This window comes from Piliocolobus tephrosceles, chromosome 5 (assembly GCF_002776525.5).
Source record: "Piliocolobus tephrosceles isolate RC106 chromosome 5, ASM277652v3, whole genome shotgun sequence".
NCBI classification, from domain to species: Eukaryota; Metazoa; Chordata; class Mammalia; order Primates; family Cercopithecidae; genus Piliocolobus; species Piliocolobus tephrosceles.
The window spans coordinates 146331040-146356636 of record NC_045438.1 but is presented as its reverse complement, the minus strand read 5'-3'; the positions used below and the strand labels follow the sequence as shown (position 1 = coordinate 146356636).

Here is a 25597-nt window from a genome sequence, read left to right as displayed (position 1 = left end):
AACTCCTTTATGATCCTTTAGGGTGTCTATTCCATCTATTCTACCTGAAATTCTGTAATTTTCCTATCATCATCAATCCTGTGGGTAATTGTGTCTTTTGGCATTGTAAGAACTTCAGACCAAATCTACTTTAAGCCAGTGAACTGCATTAGAAAAGGAAAAATCCTTTAAAAGGCAAGACATTTGGCACTGCAGAGATTAGAGGGACCTTGGAAATTGATTTCAATCAGTTGATTGATTGTGAATTGGTAGCTGACTGTACCCATCTCTGGGTTACTTGTAAGCATTCCAAGTAAGCTCATTAACATTAAAATATAAATGTGGGAGCATAGCTAGCAGCTTCCAGAAGGAAACCCCTACCTCAAGCATGAGAATCTTACCCCTCTCAATGATTTCATAGTCATATGTCATTCCTGTATTCTCCAGCACATTCTCAGTGTTCTCAACACACCATGGTATTCACAAGGCTTCTAAGTCACAAAGAGTTATTCTCCAAATTAAAAAGGAGTCAAGCTGTAGTACAGATGTAAGCTGTCCGCTAGATATATCATGTGAGCTACATATTTAATTTTAAATTGTCTAGGAGCCACTTTGTTAAAAAGTAAAATGAAAAATTAATTCTAATAACATATTTTAACCCAACACATCCAAAATATTATTTTAACCCAACACATCAAAAATATTATCATTTACTTTGTCATAAGCATTAAAATCAATGAAATACATATTTTGCCATTCTCTTTTCATTTTACATTTTCAAAATCCAGACTGTATTTTCTTATAGCACATCTTAATTTGTACTAGCCACATTTCAAGTACTCTATAGCCATATAAGGCTAGTGGTTACTATACTGGACAGCATACCATCTAGTACTTTTTTTCCTTTTTCCTTGAATATGGGAAACAATAGCAGGGCAAGAGTTTCTTATGATATGATTTCAACTGTCATGTCTTCAGTCCACCCAGAAACAGACTTCTGTTCATTCATGCTAGTTCACAGACCATGATTTAATAAAGAGATATTTTGGGCACAGATTCAAAAATATAGGATCACTTTTTCTGGGCAATGATAGACTGTTGGAGCAACAGAACTAGAGGCAACCTCAAGCAACTATCAAAGTGCTATTCTCTCACTGTCTAGAGAGATAAATGATCCAGCTAAGCTCAAACAGCTAGTTAGCAGCAGAGCCAGGTTGGTAATCCACAATTCGAGTTTGCAGTCTATCAACTTTCTGATGCAGTATGTTGAATTTTACCACACTAAAATATGGTACTGGAGGCTACTGTATATGTACTTTCTTTTTTTTTTTTTTTGAGACAGAGTCTGGCTCTGTCGCCCAGTCTGGAGTGCAGTGGCCGGATCTCAGCTCACTGCAAGCTCCGCCTCCCGGGTTTACGCCATTCTCCTGCCTCAGCCTCCCAAGTAGCTGAGACTACAGGCGCCCGGCACCACGCCTGGCTAGTTTTTTGTATGTTTTAGTAGAGATGGGGTTTCACCGGGTTAGCCAGGATGGTCTCGATCTCCTGACCTCGTGATCCACCTGTCTCGGCCTCCCAAAGTTACTGTATATGTATGTACTTTCTATGGCATGGCATTAGTATTTCTATGGCTACTTTCTATGGCATGGAATTAGTATTTCCTCGTATTTTCCCTATGCAAGCTCTCAGTGATACATTTCTTAGGTGATGAACAAGCTCAAATAACTTCTAAAATATAAGAAATGTAGACCACTTCTGAACTACAGAAATGAGGCCTAAGATATAGCGGGGCAGAACATTGGAATCAAGGAAAAAAAGTGAGCTATAGTTCTAGCTCTGATGAGAACTAGCTGTGTGACCTTGGGCAAATCTCTTAACCGCTCCATGACCCAATCTCCTTATCTGCAAAATGACTGGCAGTGGGAGGATTAGATTATTTATAAGGTCCCTTCCATTCTAAGATACTTATTCTAATTCCTGCTAGACAAATGATTATATCATAATAACCTTTCTAAGTCAGTCTTCTACTCAGAGGGAAAAAAATGGTGCCACCTGCTCTCTTTATGGATACTTCTAAAAATTAATCAAAAAATACTGAATGATTTTATAAAGAAGAAAAATGTTAAATCTCAAGTAATCACTGCCATAACAGTGTTTCTCTATAAGCAACCATCCTACAACAGTAAGCATAATCAAAAGCAATAGCATGGTTAAAATTATACTTCTCTTCAGAAAATTTTATTTCACACAAATAAAAGTGAGAAATTCGTAATAAAACTATATTGCATGGATAGACATTTTTTATTTTTACATTTTGAACAGAAAGCTACTGGTTTATATTGAAAATTTTGGTTTAAAATATCTTAACACTACTCCCACTTACTTCCAATTCATTCAATAGATGTATATATGGCATTTTTGCTGGGCCAGGCATCGTATAATGATGAGCTAAACTGACAGATTTGTCCCCATGGATCTTATAGTTTGATGGATAGATCTAAAGAAAATTAAACTAAATGCTCCTTTAAGTACTGAGTATATGATACATCATGTCATCCTTCTAATAATTAAAAACTGATCCCCCCAAAAGCAGCTGCACAAACATATAGACCATAATCCATGTTTACCTTGCTACTGTACACGTGACTAAGAAGGCAAAAATTGGCACATTGATTCTAAAGAGAATCCTGGAAATATAAATTCCTGACAATACAGTGCCATCCTTTATGCTAAAGTGATTCCTCAAAACTCTAAACAGGACTCCAGAATGAAGACAAGCCCTCTGCCCCTGATTTCTAACAATTAGCAACATGGAGAATTGATCAAAAGGAGGGATGCAATGTTCAAATTCTGTTTGCTGGCCATTATCTGAATTGGCTCTATGTGATTAATATTTTGCTAGAAGACTCTTTTGGTATTTATATGTGTTGCCAAAAAATTCCCAGGCCTTCCATAATTCTTTAATTAAGAGTTCTCAAATCCTAGTGAAGATTAACGATCACCAAATAGTGCTCCCACTACTATTGTGTTTTCTGCAAAATTCGATAGAAGATTTCTTCCAATAAAGAAGTATAAAGAGATTTCCTTAAAATTACAACAATTACAAATTCTGTTATGCCTTTTATTCTGAAAATACCATAAAATTATCAGTGGTCATTCTTGGGAAACAATATTGGCATTCCTCATTCTTACAACTAAAAACCTAAATCCAAGAGCCTTTGTGGTATAGACTTTGATTACTACAGTCCTGGAAAAAAAAGATGAAGCAAAGGCTTCCCTATGGAACAAGGGAAAACACAGACATATGGTAGCTAGAGAAGGAAAAAACATTGTAAACCCAATGTCGTCCACCCCATATCTATCAAGTGTCCTTTGTAAGACTGATGTCTACCTCTGATAACAAGAGGGGTAGGCAGAGTCTGAAGTCAGAATATCAAACACATTTGAAAAGAAAACAGGCGGAAAAAAAATCACTTCTATCGGGCACTAGCCAAATGTCCATTTTTATGTACTGGCTTCTTTCAAAATATTCAATCACACCTAATAATTGGCAGAGAACACAAAAACGCTCTCACTCCCATGCTGTTGCATTCACTTCCCCTGGGGTACGTGGCCATTTGTAACCACTAGCAGCCACAAGGAAAAAACCCCAGGAAGACCAGACACGTTCAATTACACTCCCACCCCTCCTGCCTTACACCTCTCTGTTATTAATATACTTAGCCTTGTGGGTTAGGAAAGGGTCCTTAAAAGCATCAAAGTAACATTTTTCTAACATTTCTGTTAGAGAACTAAAGGATTTTTTTTATTAAGAAAAATATAAAGACAAGCTAAAATATCAAACGTCATGTTCAATTGATGATTCCTGAACACCTTTCATTTAATAAGCTTCTCAATGGTTTGTTAGAACTAAGAACATGTCTCACTCACAGAATAAGATACATGTTTTATGAAATCTCCACAAAAGAAGAATGATCATTCTTGCTTTGGAATAATTCTTATTCTTGCTGCTTTAAAAGAAAATTGGTTTCTGTTCTTCGTCTCTATGCTGCATGCTGTCTAAACAAAAACGTACAATTAGTTGGGTCCAATCTGAGAAGGAGTCGCAATAGTGTATGTATTTTCGCATTTACTAATTCCAAAATTGTGTGGATAGAACCCTTTATTTTTAAGTGATATTCTACAAATACTGGGATAGATTAACTCATTAATTTCACCATCAATTTAGTAGTAGTTACTACTAATAGTTCAGCAATATTCCAAGTGACTTATTTAATATAAATGATTAGAATATGCAGAATGAAAATGCCTCCGACAGTCATTTCCTATACAAATATCTATTGAGCACTTGGAATGTGCCTATGGCTCTTCTAGTTGCTGGGAATATCACATTAAGGTAAGCCCTTTGGCATCTGCAGTCTAATGGAGGTGATTAGAGAGGTAAAAAGCAAAAATAACAGTTTAGTAAGTGCTTTGCTTTGTGAGCTCACGGGCACTTACATAAGAGGACAACCTCGGCCACATTTTGGGGCCATAAAACTTCAGGGGGAACATAAGAGGCCTGGAAGTGATAGAAAAGTTAGTCAGGTGATGATGAACAAATGTGCTTTTAAAAAGTCATTGGACACAAAGTCAGCTGAAGACTGACAAATGTTTGTGAGCATGTGTTGCTCCCAAGTCAGTTAATCAGGACAAATTTTCTGGAGAAGATCAGCCTGGAGCACAGTTTTAAAATAAGGAAATCACAGCCTTAGGGTAGAGGGGCAGTCCTTTTTGCTCTCTCCGTCTTTGGTCTTACTCTAAAAACAGACAAGAAACAAACTGTGACTCTAGGACAATCCTAAAAGAATATGCTAAAACACACCAAGCCAACAACAACAACAACAAAATTAGAGGTGAAACAGCAAGAACACAATTCCTTGAAATATACTGGATACCTCAAGACTTATTCTAAGTTCCTGTATCTGCTCTGCTCTTGGCTTCAGGACTTCTGATACCCGACTCCCCAAAATAAATGCTCTTGGCGATGCCTCTCATTAAGGAGAATTACCCCTAAGGATGCCACCAAGATCTCAAAGCCTATTGTACACTTCTTTGATGGCAGGACAACTCCCAATTATAAAAACAAGAGCGGTAGTAGGAGTCACAGCACCACAGTGAAATTATGCTGCACATTTAGAAAGTTCTAGGAGGGCTTTATGTTCATAATCTCAACTCACCCTCACAAAGCCTCTGCACAGTAAGTATTATCATCACCCTTAGTTTATGAATGAGGAAGTTCAAGTTTAGGGAAGTTCACTGAAGTATCCCCAGTCCCACAGCTGGTGGACACAGGAGTGAGATGTACACACAAGGTTGCCTAATTCCCAGGCCCGTGGTTTTTAGAGCACGATCCGTCCTGGTTTACTGCCTCCAACACCATTCACCAACATATAAGGCCAACACCAGCTGCCCTACAACAAAGGAGAAAGGCAAGGAAAGGGCTGAAGTAGAGCGAGAGAAAGGAGGAAAAGGGTTTGTCCAGAACCTCTACAGCTGCAGATTAACTACTACAGTTGCAGAAGGGACTGGAGAGACAGGACAAAGGAAAGATCTGACTTAGTTTATTGCAATAGCACAGTATTTACACTGTTTAAAATAATATGGAAAAGATAACATGAGGCACAGTGGCCGTGTTTCCAGAGTTACCATTTCACACGTTTTACATTTTGTGCCCTTCTTCAAACAAAAGAGGCTGGACTTCCTCTTTACCACTGGGCAACCAACACTAAAAAAAATAATTCTGAAGGTAAAAATTTTCCATTCTTCCTTTTTACATATTGAGCAACAAAATACCATTATATCTTAAGAAAGAGTAACAATCCGTGCTTTCATCTTTGAGTTTTAAAATAAATTGTTCCATCTGTGTCATCAGTGAGAGAAGAAAATGTGGTTGATTAGCGCTGAGTTCTCATCACAAATAATATTTATCCAACACTTTTTCTTAATTTTTATTGAATTGTTTGAAATCTTCCTCCTTTTTTAATACACTGATCTTCAGTAAACCTATAGGTGTAAATCACACCCTCAAAATATCAAAGGTAATGAATGATTATACTCGGGGTCTATAACCTACAGGCAAAATCCAGCCCCTTGCCTCTTTTTGTAAACAAAGTTTGATTGGAACACAGCCATACTCACTCATTTACTATTGTCTATGGCTGCTTTTTAGCTACACCAGCCAAGTTCAGTAGTTGCTATAGAAACCATACAGTCCACAAAGCCTAAAGTATTTACTATCTGGCCCTTTATAGAAAAACTTTGTTGATCCCTGCCCTATGCCATTGATACATTCACAGATAGAAGACTTCATTATTCTTCTCTAACATCTGTCTTCTGGATACTCATCAATTCACTCATTCATTCATTTGTTAATCAACTAATGTCTGTGAAACATCTTCTGTGTCCCTGGCACATAGATGAAGAATGGGTTAGAGACTCGTGGGGAAACAGACTAGAGAATACCACCAGGTGATGACTGCTCCAACAAGACAGGAGCCTGGTAAAAATGAAACCCTGGAGGCATCAGGCTGAGGGAATCAGATAAGGTCTCAGGCAGTATACAGTTCGGGCGCTTCAGGTATTCTGGTTGAGATACTATTACCCATTTTAATAGCGATGTCAAAAATCACTGGGTTACATTATGCTTTTACGACTTCACAAAAGGCACATTCTGACTTATTGATAGATCTTTAAATATTATAAAAGTGTTGAGACGGTTTGGAAGAGATGTAGCTTCTCTGTGATATCAGGAGAGCTGATCATCCCCAAGCATCTGATAATAAGGGCACCAGCTCTTCCCCAAAGTTGTAAGGACTAAGTAACATTAGGTGTCAGACAGAACAGTCAGGGAAACTATCCAACACAAGAGTCACCTGCGCTCGGTGGCCCACAACAATCAACTGCTTATATTCCCTTTTTTGTTTGCCCACGAATCCCACCAAAACCTCATTGGTCTATGTTGAACCTTATAACTAGAGAAGTTAGCCTCATGTGTGAGCAGAAAATAAATACCTAATAAATAAATGATTGATGCAATGAGTGAGGATGATTGCTCCTTTGGTGTTTTAATGAATGGCAAAGGATGAAACAAATACTATGACATATATTGTCTAAGTGAGTATCTAGGACTCAAGCTTAGGTATAAGCTTAGGCTTAGCTAAGTCAGCATAAATGGCATTTTAAAATATGCTTGCTTTGTTTTTCTTTTTGACTTATTGAATACTTACCTCCCTGGTAATGGATAAAAACAATGGGAAATTCTTAGCAACCTAAACAACCAAATAAGACTTATATTTAACTATTATAATGTGATCAATTTATTTTTCATCAAACAATAAACATTTGATTTGACTGGGTACCTGGAAACAGGCTGTGCTTTACATATAAATTAGCCATATGTTTATTAAAGAGTGTTAATAAAAGCATGTTGACACTTTTCCTTTCTTAAGTGATTTTAAAGTGACATTTTATTTCCATATATTTGTATTTAAATATTTAAATAATTGTCCATTGACCTAAGCAAAATAAATACTGCATAAGAAAACCAAAAAATGTTCACTTATTAAAACAACAAAGAAATTGCTTCATTTTGGAAGGAGCAGTACACTAAGGTAATCTTTTATTCAACAAATATAAATTGACATTTTATTCAATTAAGAAAGATTGCTAGTGTAGTTGCAAACCTTTACAATAAATGTTTACATGGGGACTTTCAAAGCTAGTGGGGGTATGATCTATCAATTACATCAGAAAATATACTCTATTTTAGCTTGATAAGATTTATATGCTGAAATGTAAACACTGCTGGATTTAAAAAATATACATATGATTGATAGATTTCTTGGCTCTGACACCATTAGAGGATTTGTTTTATTTTGTTTTGACTGTATTCTCTAGTATAAGTAGAAATCACTGTTTAAAAGCATTATGTATCTAAATAGTTCTAAATATTTTTAAAAATCTAATGAAAAGAAAAAGCTACACCTAAATTTTCTCTTGCCTTTTTCATGTGGCCAAAAAAAAAAAAAAAAATCTAATGTGACAAGTTTACAAGAATCTCTGTTATTCCTTTCCTTTATGTGGCCCAGCTTCTTGTTTACTTGTGATATCCCAGGGCGTTCTCACAAAAATTAATTTCAAATCTAAAAGGCAAAGATAATCACTACTTTCAGCAATGAAAGGTAACAGAAAGAAATTGCAGTTTAAGTATAGAGAGCATATAATTAAGAACAAGAAAAATTAAAGTATTCTTGAATATGTGTTGCTTTAATTTTTCTCCTGATAGCTTTTCAGATTACCTTAAAAAGATCTATCAAAAATCCTCCTCTAGAAAAGATCTATTAAAAGCTACAGACACTTGGAGATCCACGAGAAGGAAAAAAATGGGTCATCTTATAAAATTGATTATGTGAGTTGTCTATATGCAGTGCATATGTCAGCAACAAGGAAAACAACCTCCAGATATATTCTGCAGGCAGATTTTCTTCTGGAGAAAAACCTATGTTTTCCTATACATTGTGAAGCCAACAGGGTAGGGTAGGAGCAGTTAAGTTTTATCCACAAGCATCCACATCAGGCTGGTTTTTGAAAAGAGAGTCAAACCCACAATAGCCCAGAAAATACTATTTTGTAATAACAAAAATGGCATATATATATATATATATATATTTTTTTCTGTCTAAATCTGGAATCCTGACCACCTTATTTTAAACAAGCCAGAGATTGCAAGCTTCAATCTGTTTGGATAGAAAAGAATTTATATAAATGTTTTGTTCAAGCCCAAAAGGGAAAGAGAGTTTAAATATACAGTGCATGAAAGATGCATGCCCAACTTCAAAACAGCTTAGTGCACACAAGAGGAAAAATAATCTAACCTTCTGTTAGTCAGTCCCAACAGTTTTTAAGCTTAAATATCTTGCAATTTGCAACATCATTTCAATGACCCCCAACAGTGAGAGACTAACCAAAATTTCATAACTGCCCCACTCTCCTCCCCTCATGCATCTTGAGGGGAGGGGGAGGAACAAGAAGGTCAAAGAACAAATGGAAACAAAATCTGTGTTTTGCACTCTTTCTCTGCACTTGAGAAAGAAAAGGAGGCAGATAAATCTGTATAATACTAAACCAAATCTCTTTAATTCCAGTCAGCTTTTATCATTCAGCCACTGAGTCTGTGTGTGGAAAAATTCATGCTAATTCCCCCTAGCAACAGCCTCAGCCTATCAGGAGACTTTATGTACCATGCAGCTGCCAGCCAGAGAGAATAACTCTAAGTAGGTCAGGCCTGTATTTCTAAAAATGCTACGGTCTAGTAACCCCACTGTCCCGTCTGTCTGCCCTGCCCCATAATAACCTCAATTGCTTGGTGACACAATGACATACTATCCTGTTAGAGTGCAATCACATCATGCTACATTATTCTGCTGCGAGCATGACTGCTGGGTGAAGGACCCTCGGAGGGGCAGCATTAATCAGGCAGGCATTCATGTCCAGCAGCACTTCGCTCTAGAAATGGGGACTGCATTAATGACCAGCTGTTTGAACTAACACAAACAAAATAATGTCTTCCACCCTGGTGGGTGCACAGAATACACTATTCTGATCTGGCAGGTTCCGCTTCTTGACTAAATCGAAGATGTAAATTAAACGGGCTCAGACAATGTCAGTTTTGGCAACCTCAAAGTGAGTATATTTAAATTATATTACATGTGATTCAAAAAGCTATTGATTTAATATATGCAGCTTTCCATGCTACAATTTTCCCTAATCCACATTTTAAAAAAAGAAAAAATGCATACATGGGTAATGCAATACATATGCACATATTACCCAGCAAGCTAAACACACAGAGCTGAACTAAAATTGACTTCTCTTTGGGCAGAGAAACAAAGCGGGTCAGGAGTAATTGTGCGGCATGAACACAAATACAAATAGAAAATGAATGCCGTGGAGGAGCACTGAAAACAAATAAGAGTAAACATTCTAAGCCTACGGACCAATCAGCTCCTCCCACCGTCTCTTTGTGGAGGCTTCAGTAGCACCCAAATCTCCAAGCACAAGAGACAAGGGAGGGAAGTGAACGTGGCCTTCAAACCTCAACAATTCTGGTGCGCTGACTTCCCATAACGTTTACTGACAAGCTGCTGTTTGGCTTCAAGACAACAAAACCTCCTTCAAGGTTTAAACTCGGGAGATCACCATAAATCAAAACTCCTTAGTTGTTTTTTAAATTCGAAAGTGGGAATTTTAGAATTTAATTTACCCTATTTACTTGAATGTCACTTTTGACTTCTCTTATTGAAATGCACAAAAACAAACAAAATTATGTGTGGATACAGAGATAGGAGACTGGCACTGCCATTTTTGGCTATTTAGTAAAACATCTTGTATTGATAGAGCTTGCATTGATATTTTCTCACATGATTACTTTGCATGTTTAAGCGTTCACAGTTTCATTTAATGAACATATCTCCCCTGATAAATTGATAATTCAGCCTTCAATTATACAGAATTCAGTAAGTCTTATTTGTGTAATCCATCAGTATTTGATTTACAAACAGAAAATTTCTTAATCCATTTGCCCTTGTTTGAACTGGGTTTGATAACTTAGTTATGACTATCTTCTTCACTTTGTGGCACACATCACATAGTTATTCTTGGATAGATACAGTCACTGACGCAACCATGAACCACTAATGACAAGCTGGTGACATTCTGCTTGTCTATGCAGCTTTGAAGTTCTAAGGCTGTTTTTCTCTTGTGCGCTTGCTCTGTTTCATTCTCTTCTCCTCATGCCACCCACCCCCAATCACTTACTCTCTCTTTCCTCTCTTCACTTTAAAGCCTTTCTGGATTCACTCTAGGACTATCTGGAGAAAGAGGTAAGAATGATCAGATTCTGTAACTTGCTGCTTTTCCTTTCCTTCTGTACTATCCCTGCACACAGATCTACAGTTTGAAAGTACAGTAATAAGATCCTCACCCAGCCCCACCCGCAGGAATGCATCAACAGCTGGCCAAACATAATCCAACACACAGAGCTGCCTTTGTAGAATTAGTAACAAACAGTGGAAGGGCCAGACAGGCGTCCCAGAAGAGCTCCCCATGACAACTGGGAAAGCTCCTCACCCCCAGGGTTGAGCTGACTCCACTGAGCTGGGGTTGGAGAACCCCAGTCCTCACATGTGAATCTACAACAAGCCTCAAGTGCCTGCCCTCAACCTCACTAGAAGCTACTTGGAGGGCATTCGGCTCTCCATAACAGCAAGTTAGAAGCGAGCATTCTCCATACTGACAACGGCCATACTCTGCCTCATGGCACATGCCTTTTGAAATGCAACACTGCAAATCTCCAAATCACATGAAGAGCATTTACACCTGTATCTAACCATCTTCGCTGTGAGCTGGTAGGACCACCTCTCCTCCTTGGAAAATAATTTCTTTTTGCAAATTATAGGCTGATCCCGGCATTCTGAAACATGTAAATATAACACTGTATTCATCTCCACTGAGCATTTAGCATCTGAAGCCTGTGGTAGCCAGCTGGTCTCAAAGTCATCTGGGATACATTTATTTTGATTAAATTGATCAGATTTCTATTTACAGGATAGAATTTTTTGCCATTACTGAATACAGCTGTGTTTACAGGGATTTGTGGAAGAAGAAAACAAAACCCCACAATCGGTCCTAGCAAAGCACAGAGCATTCAGAACTGGAAGGAGTTAAAACAGAGTGGGCTTGCTTTCACAGTAAAAAGAAAATTCTGCATGCAGCTGCTTTGGCCATGCTGTCTCACTAGTCAGGAAATGGGTGTTGAGCTGGAGCTGAAAACACAAGCTGCAATCAAGCCCGATCCAGCAAAGTGACAGACTTCCTGTGTAAAATGGTCAGAAACCTTTTTTCATGTCTCTACATGCATGCACATGCATTTAAATCCATGCTGCGAGGCTGCGATTTTCTCTGGGGACACTGGTACAGTCACCTAGCCCATCAGTTCCTTCGTTGACAGCGTCGGGGACATCCAGACTGCAATTTACAGTTCCTCCATCCATGTGCTGGGTTATAAATTATGCCATCCTCCCTAGAATGAGAATGCACAGCAAGCGGCAGACAATCACCCGGCATTCAGCATCTCTTTCTTTTCACGCGCTCCCTCACTCCGCCTTTCTCCAGCTCTGCCTTCTCAGGCAGATACATCAGATACCTTGTTTATCCATCTTCAGCTCCACTCTGAGGTAAAATGCCACCACATCTTGCCATGGGTTGACCCCCCAGACTAAATCCCTGGGAACAGCCTGAGCTGGGTGCACGCGGCCGAGGCGACGGCTGCCCTTGCCCTGCGGAGCACGGGTGGGCATTGGATGTAAGGTATTCCTAACTTCCCCTTCCCCAGTCCTTGGCGTCCTCTCTAGCCGTCCCACCCCAGGTCTTCTGCAGCTTCACCCTGTCCTCCAAGTCGCCTCGCCCAGCTGCGAGGGAGGAGACCCTGGCCGGAGCTCCGCCAGCAGGTCCTTCTTTCGCAGGGCGCAGACGCACGATTCCGGGATCGGGTGCACCACGGCGAAGCCCAGGCGGGAGATGGCCGGAGCAGCTCAGGTAACCAGGGGAAGCTTGGCGTGCCCACGGAGATGCAGCCCTGGAGCTGTGAGGAAAGACGGTCTGGCTTCAGAATTAAAAAAAAAAAAATAGAAAAAAAAAAAAAAAAAAAGAAACACAAAACAGCGCAGCTCGGCGCCAGCGGGGGTGGAAAAAACAGACACAAACCATAAAAAAAGCAAGAGTTAAAATCAAATTTCAAAAAAAAAAAAAAAAAAAAAGGAATACAGAGATCAGAGTACTTCATGCGACTTTTATTTCTGACGTTTCTTGGTTTATTGGCCTCCCCACCCCCTCCAAAATCTGTTCTGTCCCTGAACACCACTGTCTGTCCATGAGTGCCAGTCACAAAGACTCTTGCTCCCAAGTGCTGCAGACCCAGCATCACATGAGAAACCACATGACAAACTGCAGTCGGCTGCTGATGTGGTCAACTCCTTCACCCAGGCAGGGGGAGCAGGAGGGAGACAAACCTCAAGTGAGACATGCCCCTCTCAGGCAGCCAGGAAGACATTTCCTTAAAAGAACAATGAGAAGCATGCCTCTGAAGCTTGCTTGGGAATACATATACACTTTTACATATGCGCACTTACAGAGACTAAAGAGGCCGTGGATACTTGAAGATATTCTGAGGATGCTGTACCACAGACACTAGCTGGATGGCAGCAATATTACTTCTAGTTTGTATTAGTCAAAGCGGATTCCACTTAAGTGGATTCCTGAAAAGCACACACCACGTCTTCATAGCATGATCAGGCTTGGAAAACCAATTCTATTATCTCTCCCTGCAATCTGTATCTGAACCTGCATTCTGAATAATTTATTTTTAGACTAATAAGATGCTTGCCAAGACTGTTCCCTTTCTTCGGTAAGCAGCACAGGCAATATTCACCCGAGTAGGAAAGCTTTGTCCCTTTGTGGGGAGAAGAGAGGAGGTGGTTTTTAAAAAAATGCAATTTCTTATTTAAAGGCAGACAAACACATAGCAATAAAGTTCTCGCAAGTAATCTTAAAAACAAGTGAAATGTTTCTGCTTCATTGAATCGACATGTCTCTTATTTGCAGTTTGGCATCTCATGCTGGCAAATGGTGGTGATATTTTTCTAACACTGCTCATGGCTGCAGCTACAGCCCTTAAGCCACATGGATATTGCTACTTCTCAGCAGGGTGAGAGCAAACAATTGCTTTCTGGAGCACCTTTCTGTGGAGGTGCTGCACTGCCAGGTATGTTTTACTAGTTACATTAAGGCAAGTACAAGTGAGACTGCCTCAGGGTCTGTAGATTCTGTCACTCTTCCTGGAATTAAGTAAGTTGCCTATTTGGGATGTCCTTCCCAAGATGTGAGAGGTATGCCTTTTTAGCAAAATTGATTATGCCAGCTAACTAGAACTGGAGAACCATTAAACAGGTGGGAGATAATCGTCTACAACATGTCTTATTGGACTGTGTGGATATCAAAGTAAGTGGCCATTAATTGATTTGAGATGCCCTTTCAGCCTCTCACCATATAAGTGTGTCAAGGATGGCCCCAGACACTGGGGTTCCAGTGATGAGCAAGAGATGCATGGTCTCAGACATCCTGGAGCTCAAGGTCCAGTAACTACATACGTCTTTTGTCCTTCAAGACAACCTTTTCCCAATTTGAATTCTCCAAAGGTAACCAAGCAAGAGATCCAGCAGTCACTTTTTTACCCTTGCCTCTTCAACATCCTCTATGATCTCCCAATTCCTATATATTCTCTCTTTACCATCTGTCCTTGGATTTAAGATTTCTTCTCCATTCATTCCTAGAGTCCAAGCTCAGGTACTAATACCCTCCTCTCTGGTCAGCCTCTTTTTGTTTCATTCCATTTGGCAGCCTGCCACCAAACTAATCCTACCAAACCACCACATTCATCATGTCCAGAACTACTGTCCAGATGGGCTAGACAACCTTTTGTCCAAAACCAAGGTGGCTCCTTATTTCTTCACATTCATACACTACCAGTCAAGACACTCTATTATCTGATTATCCATTGTCTGTTTAAACAGATTGGTCTATTAATGATCTTCTGATCACATCCTTGATTGAATCAGAAAAAAAATTGGGAGCTTAATTTTGTTAATAACAAGGCACAAAGCATTGTACAAGAAACAAAGACACATGAAGCACTGTCCCTGCCCTCAGAGAACATACACTCTATAGAGCCTATGCCACTTTTTTCTATCATTACTAACCATTTATTATCTTCTATTGCTCGTCATTTCTTCAGGTTTTATTTCCCATGAAAATAATTAGTAAGTCTCAATCCACTTGCTAAATGTGGGTCAGATAAATGGTGCCACAGAAGGGCTGAAAAAGGAACAAACACTTCTACTTAAATGTCTGGGGAGGTTCCCCGAGTTCCCTGGGATTTGCAGTGAGCTATAAAATATTTGGCCAGGGAGTAGGGAGGGGTTTAGGTATTAACAACAATAGCAACGGCAGTTGTTAAAAATTAGCACTTATTATGTGCCAGCATCTATTCTAAGCATTTTAGATATATTAACCTACTTAATTTTATGAGAAAATACTTTTAATAAGTTATTTTCAGTGATATACAGACAGAAGCACAAAAGAGAGATTAAATAAGTTGTCCAAACTACACAGCAAGTAAGTAGTAAAGCACGTCTGGTCCCCAAGCACATGGTCTTAACCACCATGCTGTCCTGCTTTGGAAATGAAAAAAATTATGGGAGGGAGACCAGATAGGTGAAAATACATACATATGTCTGAAGGTGGATGAAGGAATCACTGTGGTTCAAGTCAGGTGTTAGTTCTGTAGAAGTGGGACTAGGTTGAGGAGAGCCACAATATAAAGCTAAGACATTACCCCCGTCTTCATAAACAATGGGACCAAGAACCAAATTGTAGGATAATAAGTCCAGTAGCCAAATCTAAGATAGACGGGGGAGGAAGGGATTGGATATAAGGAGACTAATCAAGAGGCTTCTGCAATTGCCTGGCTAAAAGGGAATGGTGCCCAAACCTTGGTAGTGGTGAAAGGAAAATTGAGATAGATTCTGGAGGTGTTATGAAGAAACAACATTATTGCAGTATTCTTGGAAAACAGAGAGGAGGTGATGGTAAAGCTGACTCTACATTTTGTAAAGTTCAGATGAAGAAAGAACGCAGGTCTCTGAGCTTAGGAGTTGTGTCATTCATCTTTTTTTCCCCCAGTAGCTAGCAAAATGCTTGATATGCCTTTTTAAAGTAATGAATAAGTGAAGGTGATGGAAAGAGAAATGGGAACATCAGAAGTGATGATGCCACATATACCAAAAATCTCTACAGTGAATTTAGTAATTCACAGGATATCTGAGTGGCTTAGGTGGGTTGGCTTCCATCATGCCATTACTTATATAGAAATAGAATTTATTTTCTCTTTCCACCTTTGGCTTGGTTTTCAGATGTTACCTGATTTCCCCCACCACACACCTCGGATGCTCTTCCTCAGGCTGATCTCGGTCAGGCTGCGTTTCCTCCACCCTGCCCCAGCGACCCCCATCCTTGCCCACCAGCTGCAGACTCATCCTGTCCAGATCTGACCCCTAATCAGAATGTTGCACTTATCAAGACGATAAGATAAACAGGCTAACATACTTTACCATTGTTTTATTTTTTTTAATAGCAAAGGGAGAAATTACAGACATTTAGCAGCCTTCTCACACAATCTTAGCTAAAAAGGATACTAAATTAATGAACGCACCTCATTTCTTGGGCAGTTAATGAAGGTTAATGTGACATACTGCCTCTGGCTCTGGAAGTTAAAAGGGGTGTTACTGCCTCATATTATAGCTGGGAAAAAAGAGTGTTAATAATCTTTCTCATCAGCAGTAAAGAATTGAGCTTTTAATACCCAGATATATTTTAGTAAAAGGCTAGTATATCATCTGTAAGTGGAGTTCAAGAGCAATGTTAGATAACTAGGGCATTTCGAGAGCCTGCTTACACCAGAGGCCAAGAGAAAAAAAAAAAAAAAAAAGAACAAGAGAGGAAAAAAACAAAAACAAAAAACAGCCAAAGCTGAATTTATTCCAAGAAAAAAGAAAAACGTGAATTTATGTTGGGAATATTTTCAGTTATATCACTTTAGATCAACTCTAATAATCTTTAAATAGTAAGAAGAAAACTTGGATCTCACAAATAAGTGATTTTGAGTAAATGGGTAAATGTGTGAGCAAGGTCATTGTTTGATTCAATGATGTTCACACAAATGCATTATGTGGACCTGCTAATCTAAGAGAGTGTGGTAGGCATTGTCTAGGGCCCTGAAAGAGCTTACAATACACTTACCCAGGAAGAAGACACTTCCCTTCCTTTCACAGAGGGAAGCTATTGCATTTGGTGATAATAAAAAAATAGCAGGGGAGGCAGGGTAAGTGCAGTGGCTCACTCCTGTAATCCCAGCACCGTGGAAGGTCAAGGTGGGCGGACTGCTTGAGCCCAGGAGTTCAAGATCAGCCTGGGTAACATGGCAAAACCCCATCTCTACCAAAGAAAGTACAAAAATTAGCTGGGTGTTTTGGTGTGCACCTGTAGTCCTAGCTACTTAGGAGGCTGAGATGGGAGGACCACTTGAACCTAGGAGTTAGAGGTGGCAGTGAGCCATGATCATGCCACTGCCATCCAGCCTGGGTGACAGAGCAAGACACTGTCTCAAAAAAAAAAAAAAAAAAAGAAAAAAAGAAAAAAAAAAAAAACAGGAAAAAAGTTTAAAAAAAAAAAGAAGAGTCTGCTCTCTTGACAGGGAGCCAACCCACCTAAGCCACCTGAAGATGTTACCATAGCAGAAAGAGCTTGCATGCTGTGAATATTCAATGAATGTGACTCTTCAATCCTTTAAGTGATATAAGAATCTATGCTTTATCTGTGCAATCCTGGGAAATATTAATGATGTGCTGATAGTGTCAGGAAAGGCAGGGTCTATAGGTTTATTTAGCAGAGTTGCTAGAGGACTTAAAACTGCATGTCATGGTTTCTAACCTCTTCAAAATGGATGCTGAATTAAGATGAGCCCTTCCCAAAGCAGACTGACAAAGTGACTAATTGCTGGCTGCTGGCAGAGGACTGATTTCCCCTCTCTCTGCTACCCAGCGTTATTACCCTCGTCCATTTTACAGGCTCCAAATGGCAAGTTTAAGGTGGAAGAACTGTGTTTGTTCACCTGTGAGTGGTTTGACCTTAGACTTTGCAGAGCACTGTCAGGAAGTCGGTTTTTCCATGCTCTTTACAGTAAACAAAGACAGTGTGGCTGGGCTCCAAATGTTACAGAAGGTCAGGGACCAAACTGCCTCAAAGACAAAGACTGCTTCCAGAAATTGAAACACAAAATAGATGTGAGCGCCATCAACATTCCACACTGTGCTCCTGTTCATTCTCAGTGTTTGCTTCAAACAATGTGACACATACCCAGCGTAGATGCATAATAGAAATAGAATCATAAAACCCCAGGTGCTGGAAAGCACCTTAAAGGTCATTTGGTCCAACCGCAAATCTAAATTGTGAATGCTGCCCTTTAAAACCTCCTCCATGTAATCATCCAGGCTCAAGGGGAGCACCTCTGGTGACTATAAACGCAGTGCCCTGGGGGAGAGACAAGTCATTCCATCTTTTGAATGCAACAGCCTGAGTATTTAAAACCCCCGAGCCAAGGCCTGGGCGTAGTGGCTCACGCCTGAAATCCCAGCACTTTGGGGGGCCAAGACAAGCAGATCACCTGAGGTCAGGAGTTTGAGACCAGCCTGGCCAACATGGTAAAACCCCATCTCCACTAAAAATGCAAAAATTAGCCAGACATGGTGGCAAATGCCTGTAATTTCAGCTACTCAGGAGGCTGAGTCTGAGGCATGAGAATTGCTTGAACCCAGGAGGCAGAGATTGTAGTGAGCCAAGATCACACTACTGCACTCCAGCCTGAGAGACAGAGTGGGACTCCGTGCCAAAAAAAAAAAAAACAAAACAAAACAAAACAAAAAAAAAACAGCTCTGAGCCAAAATGTCCTATTCTATGACAGCAGGAGCCTCACTGGAGCTTCTGTTTATTAGCCCTCGATTTGGAAGCTCAAATCTAGCATGACTTCCACATGATGGCCCCTCAGTTACTGGAGGGCATGTATCATCCCCCCATCCAGATTTTCCTCCTCTACACAAAATATCTGTAATTTCTTTAGACATTACTCTGACTTCAAGTCTATTCAACATTCAATTTTCGAACCTAGGAATACATTCCAGTTGATCAATAGTGTTTTGAATGATGGGTCACACAAAACATAACACAAGGTCCCATGATGTGGCTACACAAAGTGAAACAGTCCTATTACTTCCATCATTCAAACTGATCATATTTCATTTAGTGCAGACTAACCTGCATTTGCTTTCCTAGTGGGTACCTCATGTTGGTGACTCTTACTGGGCTCACCTGTGCCTTTATTCATATAGTTTCACTTAAATCACATTTCTACCATCTTCAATGTCTTTGTGTATTCATTTGACTGGTTTTGTTTTGTTGTTGGTCTTGGTTACCATATATGATCAGGTTTTAGGTATATTTTAAAACATTTTTAAGTCAGGCACGATGGCTCATGCCTGTAAGCCCAGTACTTTGGGAGGCTGAGCGGTAGATCACTTGAGCTCAGGAGTTTGAGACTAGCCTTGGCAACATGGTGAAACCCTATCTCTACAAAAACACAAAAATTAGCCAGGCATGGTGGTGTGCGCCTATGGTCCCAGCTATTCAGGAGGTTGAGGTGGGAGGATCACTTGAGCCTGGGAGATGGAGGTTGCAGTGAGCCATGATTGCACCACTGCACTCCAGCCTGGGTGACAGAGTAAGACTCTGTCTCAAAAAAATAAAAAATAAAAAATAAAAATGAAAGGAAAGAAATAGTAGTAAGTTACTCTTGAAGGAGTCATAGATATACTTGTAAATATACATATCTATCCATGGTAAGATACAAGATTTATGAGAGCAGAAGTTCTTAGAAAGCATTGAGTACACCTTCTGTTTTTCATATATCACAACAGCACTGCATAGAATAAAATAACTCTGATTATATAAAATACCCTGGCCTAGTAGGAAAAACACGGGACTAAAAGTCAAAAGCTGTTGGATCTGGTATCTGTGTTGCTACAGACTACCTGTTTATCTGTTATATAATTATAGAAGGGTCACTTTATCTTTTTCCAAGCTATCGTTTCCTTCATTGTAAAGTGAGAATCTCAACAATAAGCACCCTGAGTTGTGCCGCATTCTAATAGTTTATATTTCTGTGGAATTCTAATTAAATTTGTAAGTCTATTCTTTAATACAATGGAATATATTGTATATTAGCCAGCGGTTAAGCCCTGACTAAAATTTTCTATAGATTTTCATTAACATTAGATAAGTTTTACATTAAATTGTGTCTTAAGTGAGTGAATGGCATATTCACAAATCAGAAAGTTCTTATGTCCAGAGGTTTTTTTTTTTTTTTTTTTTTTTTTAAATACGCCAATTAGGGAAATTAGATAAGTCTGACTGAGGGTCCTGGAATCTTTACCCTCTGATAAAATAACAGTTTTGAATAAGTGAACCAATTACTGAGATTCTTGGGGTAAGGAATAAATGTCATAATGTGATATCATCACTTTCCTATAATCCAAATGTCTTCTTAAAATGTCTTTAATTAACTATACAGAGAGAACCTTTAGGTTGAAAAGATCTAGTTTCTTCCACATTTTTTAACTAGAGCCATGACAACAGAGTGCCTTGATGTCAATCAGCAGTTCCCACAATGGGAGTACTATTCACATTCTGAGCGAGGGGGGAGGGAATGATGGCGTATGGTCATAACAAGAGAACACCCGCCCATCTTCAAATCTTGCATTCGAGTAAAATTAACTCCATGATCAGATTCTAAGACACATTCAACCCTCATAACATTAACTTCACAGAGTACAATAGTTGGTCTTTTTACTAAGTATATTACTGGACTACGCAGTTTTTCTCTTAGATTAAAAGAACTAAAATAAAAATTGGAACGGTGGGCTTCATTTTCTCAAAATCTAGGCCCAGTTTTGACCCAGACTTTCTCTGTGCATATTCCTTCAGCATCCTGACCTCAGCACCATCTTCTGTAAAACAGAGGAGGTCTCTGAGTGTCTAGGCTCTCTGCCCATATGTCAGAAAGGAGGCATGTTTTTTGGCTTTTGAAGATCCTCTGCTTTCAACATGTAAGCTGTCCAAGCAGCTTATGATCCTAGAGATCCACAAGTCATATTATATCTTAGTTTCTCTCATTTTTAAAAGCCTCATGGCAAAGACCCTAGTGCAACAATATTTTCTTAGTCTCAAATCCCTTTCTGGGCATCAGGCAGAGGGCTCTCAAGCCAAGACCCTGGGTTTCAGTAGCAGTGGGCATGCAGCACTTCAATGAGCCTGAAAAAAAAGCCACAATTATATGATGCGCACATAGTCCAGACATAGAGAGTGATGTGGAGATGGACTGATGCCTTTTGATGTTTGCAAAATATACCTAGGTAGAAAACTATTACATAATTAAGTGACCAATGACATTTGATATGAACAAAAGTTGTAAACATTAGCTTACTGTAACCAATATAATACTCTAAAATGCAATTAGCACAAATGACTACATCTCCATTCAAGTAGCAAGGCAGACTTTTAGAGGAAACCTTAAAAAAATTAAAGTGGCCACGTTCAGGATGCCAAATGCATACAGGTATGTCATTGGCTGCTAAAGCAGTAAAGCTTTCTCAGGCAATAGAGGAGGCAGGCTTATGTCCAAGATTAGATTGAGTGTCTTACTGAAGTACAGTGCCCCCGCTCCACTGCATTTGATGGCCTTTTCTGCAGGTCCTCCAACCAAGATCAGTGTTATAGTATTATAGTGTCTACAGGATGTAGGTATATGGAAGGGAAGAAAGGATGGCAGAACTGGAAAGAAAAGATATTCATTTTTTACTCCATTTGACTCAATGCATGCTTTATGTAGAATTCATCCCACAAGGTCAAAAACCTAATTAGGCTTTATTTTAAAAGTTCTGAAACATGCAGTAAATCACATATGATTTTTTTCATATGAGCTGTGACTCAGTGATTGAATTTATGTTCATGAAAATAATTCAGCTTACATCAAACACTGGTTCCTGATACTCCCTTTCCCAAAACATACAAACACACACTCACTCACAGTTCATATATAAATAGCTATGTGTATGTTTTCTTAAGATTATAAAGTTATAAAGTGTATATAACTGTATAATATGCAAAATTATACATATAGAAGACAGTATCAACATAAATAATTTATCTTAATTTAATAGAGTTGGCTTAATTTTTGATACTCTATATTCAAAGACAAAGATTTTTATTACTGAGGATACTGAAAAGAATATCTTTTTTCAGAATCTAAAGAAAATTTAAAAATAATTATTCAAATATGTTGCTATATCGACATAAATGTAGTACCTCTTCATATGCCTTCTTTAAAAGGAGAAACTTTTGTTTATATGAGTATACTAAAAAGGCCAAAATGATCTTAATACTTTTAGGTTACTAAGGCTGCAAAAAAGACATATTGCTCAGTAAGTGGATTATCAAGTGTAGTTAAATGTAAAATGTAAAATCTTGGGAAAAGAATAAATCTAGTAATACTGGACAATTAATACTACATTTTAGACACTGCTCTGAGCACTTCGCATTTACTGAGTTAGGCACTATTTCAATCTCCATTTTATAGATGAGAAAACTGCAGCAACAGAGAAGTTCAATAATGACCAAGGCCACACAGCTAACACATGGGAGAGCCAGACTGCATATTCAGGTAGTGAGGCTCCAGAATTCTTGCCCCAAAACCATATCAAAGGCAGAACCCTCTCCTGAATCCGTTCAGGCCTCGTAGTTAGTGTCCATGATACAGAACGAGGCTTTCTAAAGGAGTTTTAGAAACATTTTATCTAATTGTCATAACAACTCTGCCAATGTGCTATTATCCTCTTTTGACAGATGAGGAAACTGAAACCCACAGAGATTAAGTAACATCCTCAAGATCAAAAAGGTAACAAACGATTGAGGCAAGATTCAGATACTGCTCTACATGACGGGAAAGCCTGTGCTCTTGGAATTACAGTCATAGTACAAAGCATCATCTAAGTTCAAAGCATCATCTAAGTCAAGGAAAACCAGTAAAGAGGTTTGGAGAGACAAACAGGGTCAACTCCAGGCATCTGGGTCAGCAGAAATGGCACCATTGAGCAGCACTGAGACTGTAGGATCACGGATCAGAGGCTGCTTCCTCTTTGCTTCTGGGCATCAGCCTCATGTCCACTCAAAGTAAATGGCCCCTCTGACTGGAATCGGAGGTGGCTGGGTCATCTCACAGAGCCAAACAAATACAATTAGCTGTTGCAAAGCCTTTTGGGAATTATTCCCAGTGTAAATAAACACATAACCATGTATCAAGAGCCTTGATAAAGTCCAAAAACAAGCGAACTTGGAGTATCTAAGAGAAAAGACCAGAATGTAAATGAAAAACCAAATAAACTGGGGCAAACTATAGGATAGGGCCCTGTCTGTGATGGCCTGCATATGACAAGCCATAGAAAAACGATGGTGAATTCTGGGTAATAAGAAATGTCAATGAGATGGAAGAACCACCTGTTTTATGTAAAGCTCCAAATAACCAGATCACAGTGGACAGCCACTCAAATAATGCCTTCATAATACAGAGTATTATTGAGAATAACTCAATTCACAGAGAGCTTAAGGCAGCCAATATTTGATAGCCTGTCAGAAAAAAACAGAACAGTAATTACAGAAAAGAATCATATCCTCAGAAAAACAAAAATTAATCAAACTAAGTTTGTAAAGTCTATCTTACAGACACATTGTCTGGACTGGTCCTCTCAAAAATACTGTTTTTTTTTTTTTTAAATTTTATTTTATGCCAATTTAATTATTTAATGATTTTTGTCTTACTACTTCAGAACTGGAAATATCCTATGACTCATAACATCTTACAACCTTTCTACTTTCTTAAAGAATCTCAAGTTTATAATCACAAGGGATAGGATTATTTTTCAAAAATTAAATGATGATGTAACGGTTACTATGTCTATTGTAGAAAAATCAACCTTATTACAACTGCAACAATAGCATTAAAAAATATGAGTAATTCTAATCAACTTGAGATAAGGTCTAATCAAACACAAATACAACTGATAAATTTCATTAAATAGCATGGAGATTAAATTAAAACACTATTATGTAATAAAAACCTTTAGTGGTACTAAAATTTTAGAATAGTTCAGATATACAGAAAAATTTCAAAGATATAGAGAGTTCTCATTTTTTTCCTATTACTAACCGCTCATATTTGTCACAACTAATGAATATTCAATACAGTATTATTAACTAAAGCCCATACATTTATTCAGATTTCCTTAGTTTTTAGCTAACATTCTTTTTATTTGTTCCAGGATCCCATCTGGGCCACCACATTGAATTTATTTGCCATTTTAGGTACCTCTTGGCTGTGAGTTTCTCAGACTTTCCTTGTTTTTGATGACCTTGACAGTTTGAGGGAGTATTAGTGAGTTATTTTTGTAGAATGTCCTAAATTTGAGTTTGGCTGACTTATGTATCATATAATCTGATATATAAATGTTTTTCACAATAATATGTATAATATTAGTATATCAGATTATGTGATGCCTACTTATAAGCACCAAAGTTATTTCTAAGAGAATGGGGTATTGATCCAACATCTGTCTTAAGAATTATAGTAAACAAATTATGCTTAACTTTGAAGCTACTGACTATATATATTGAATTTTATCCTGGATATATCAGAAATATAGGAAGAAAGTTTCCTGGAATGAGGAGGTATATCCCCATTTTCTCTGTGAGATGGAAGAGCAAATATGTCCTGATGATCTGTAGTTTCTTAACCTTCAAAGTCCACATGATGTCACCGTGCTTTGCTCTATCCAGAATCTCTGTTTAGCCAAGGTCAAGAGGTGTCAGGCCCATTTTAGCAATGAATTTCAATGCATCTCCATTAAAAATTTCTTTATTGTGTTAGTATTGGATTATAACCCAAAGTATAAAAGAAATGCCCATGAGTCCATACTGATATAAGAAAAGATCAGATAAATAAATAAATGGGAGACTGAGATAATTTTCCCATGCAGAAGAATGCCAAACAATTTATGTAGATTTTCTGCTTACAAGTGGGTGGAGCATAACTTCCCACTCTTTGAGTTTGGGATGCGTATAGTGACTTTCTTCCAAAGAGTACAGCACAGAAAAGTGGGTGATGAGAAGAGTAACTTTACAGTGGAGAAACATGACAAACACTACAAACAGCCAGGCAATCAAAGTTCACATCAATGGTATAAGGCATGCTGATGGTATATACCTTTAATATAATTTGGTGAGGATGGTACTTCACCTCTGTGGTCTTCCTCCCCAAAACCCATAACCCCAGTCAAACCCTAAGAAGAACATCAGCCAAACTCAAATTTAGGGCATTCTACAAAAATAACTGACTAGTACTCCCTCAAACTGTCAAGGTCATCAAAAACAAGGAAAGTCTGAGAAACTCGCAGCCAAGAGGTACCTAAAATGGCAAATAAATTCAATGTGGTGACCCGGATGGGATCCTGGAACAAATAAAAAGAATGTTAGCTAAAAACTAAGGAAATCTGAATAAATGTATGGGCTTTAGTTAATAATACTGTATTGAATATTCATTAGTTGTGACAAATATGAGCGGTTAGTAATAGGAAAAAAATGAGAACTCTCTATATCTTTGAAATTTTTCTGTATATCTGAACTATTCTAAAATTTTAGTACCACTAAAGGTTTTTATTACATAATAGTTTTAATTTAATCTCCATGCTATTTAATGAAATTTATCATATATCAATAATCTGATATATACATGTTTTTCACAAT

At 38.5% G+C, this 25597-nt stretch overlaps 2 long non-coding RNA genes across 2 annotated transcripts in view; one reads left to right on the top strand and one right to left on the bottom strand.

The window, feature by feature from the left end:
• LOC113225135 overlaps positions 1-12641 on the bottom strand; it is a 37167-nt gene extending 24526 nt beyond the window's left edge. The window contains exon 1 of the long non-coding RNA XR_003309769.1: positions 12002-12641. This is a non-coding gene — a long non-coding RNA (uncharacterized LOC113225135). The remainder of the gene's footprint in view (positions 1-12001) is intronic.
• Positions 12101-24273, top strand: LOC111541108. Its single transcript, XR_002731197.2, has 3 exons — positions 12101-12254; positions 12543-12615; positions 22646-24273. It is a non-coding gene; the product is annotated as an uncharacterized LOC111541108 (long non-coding RNA).
• The last annotated feature ends 1324 nt before the right edge of the window (positions 24274-25597 follow it).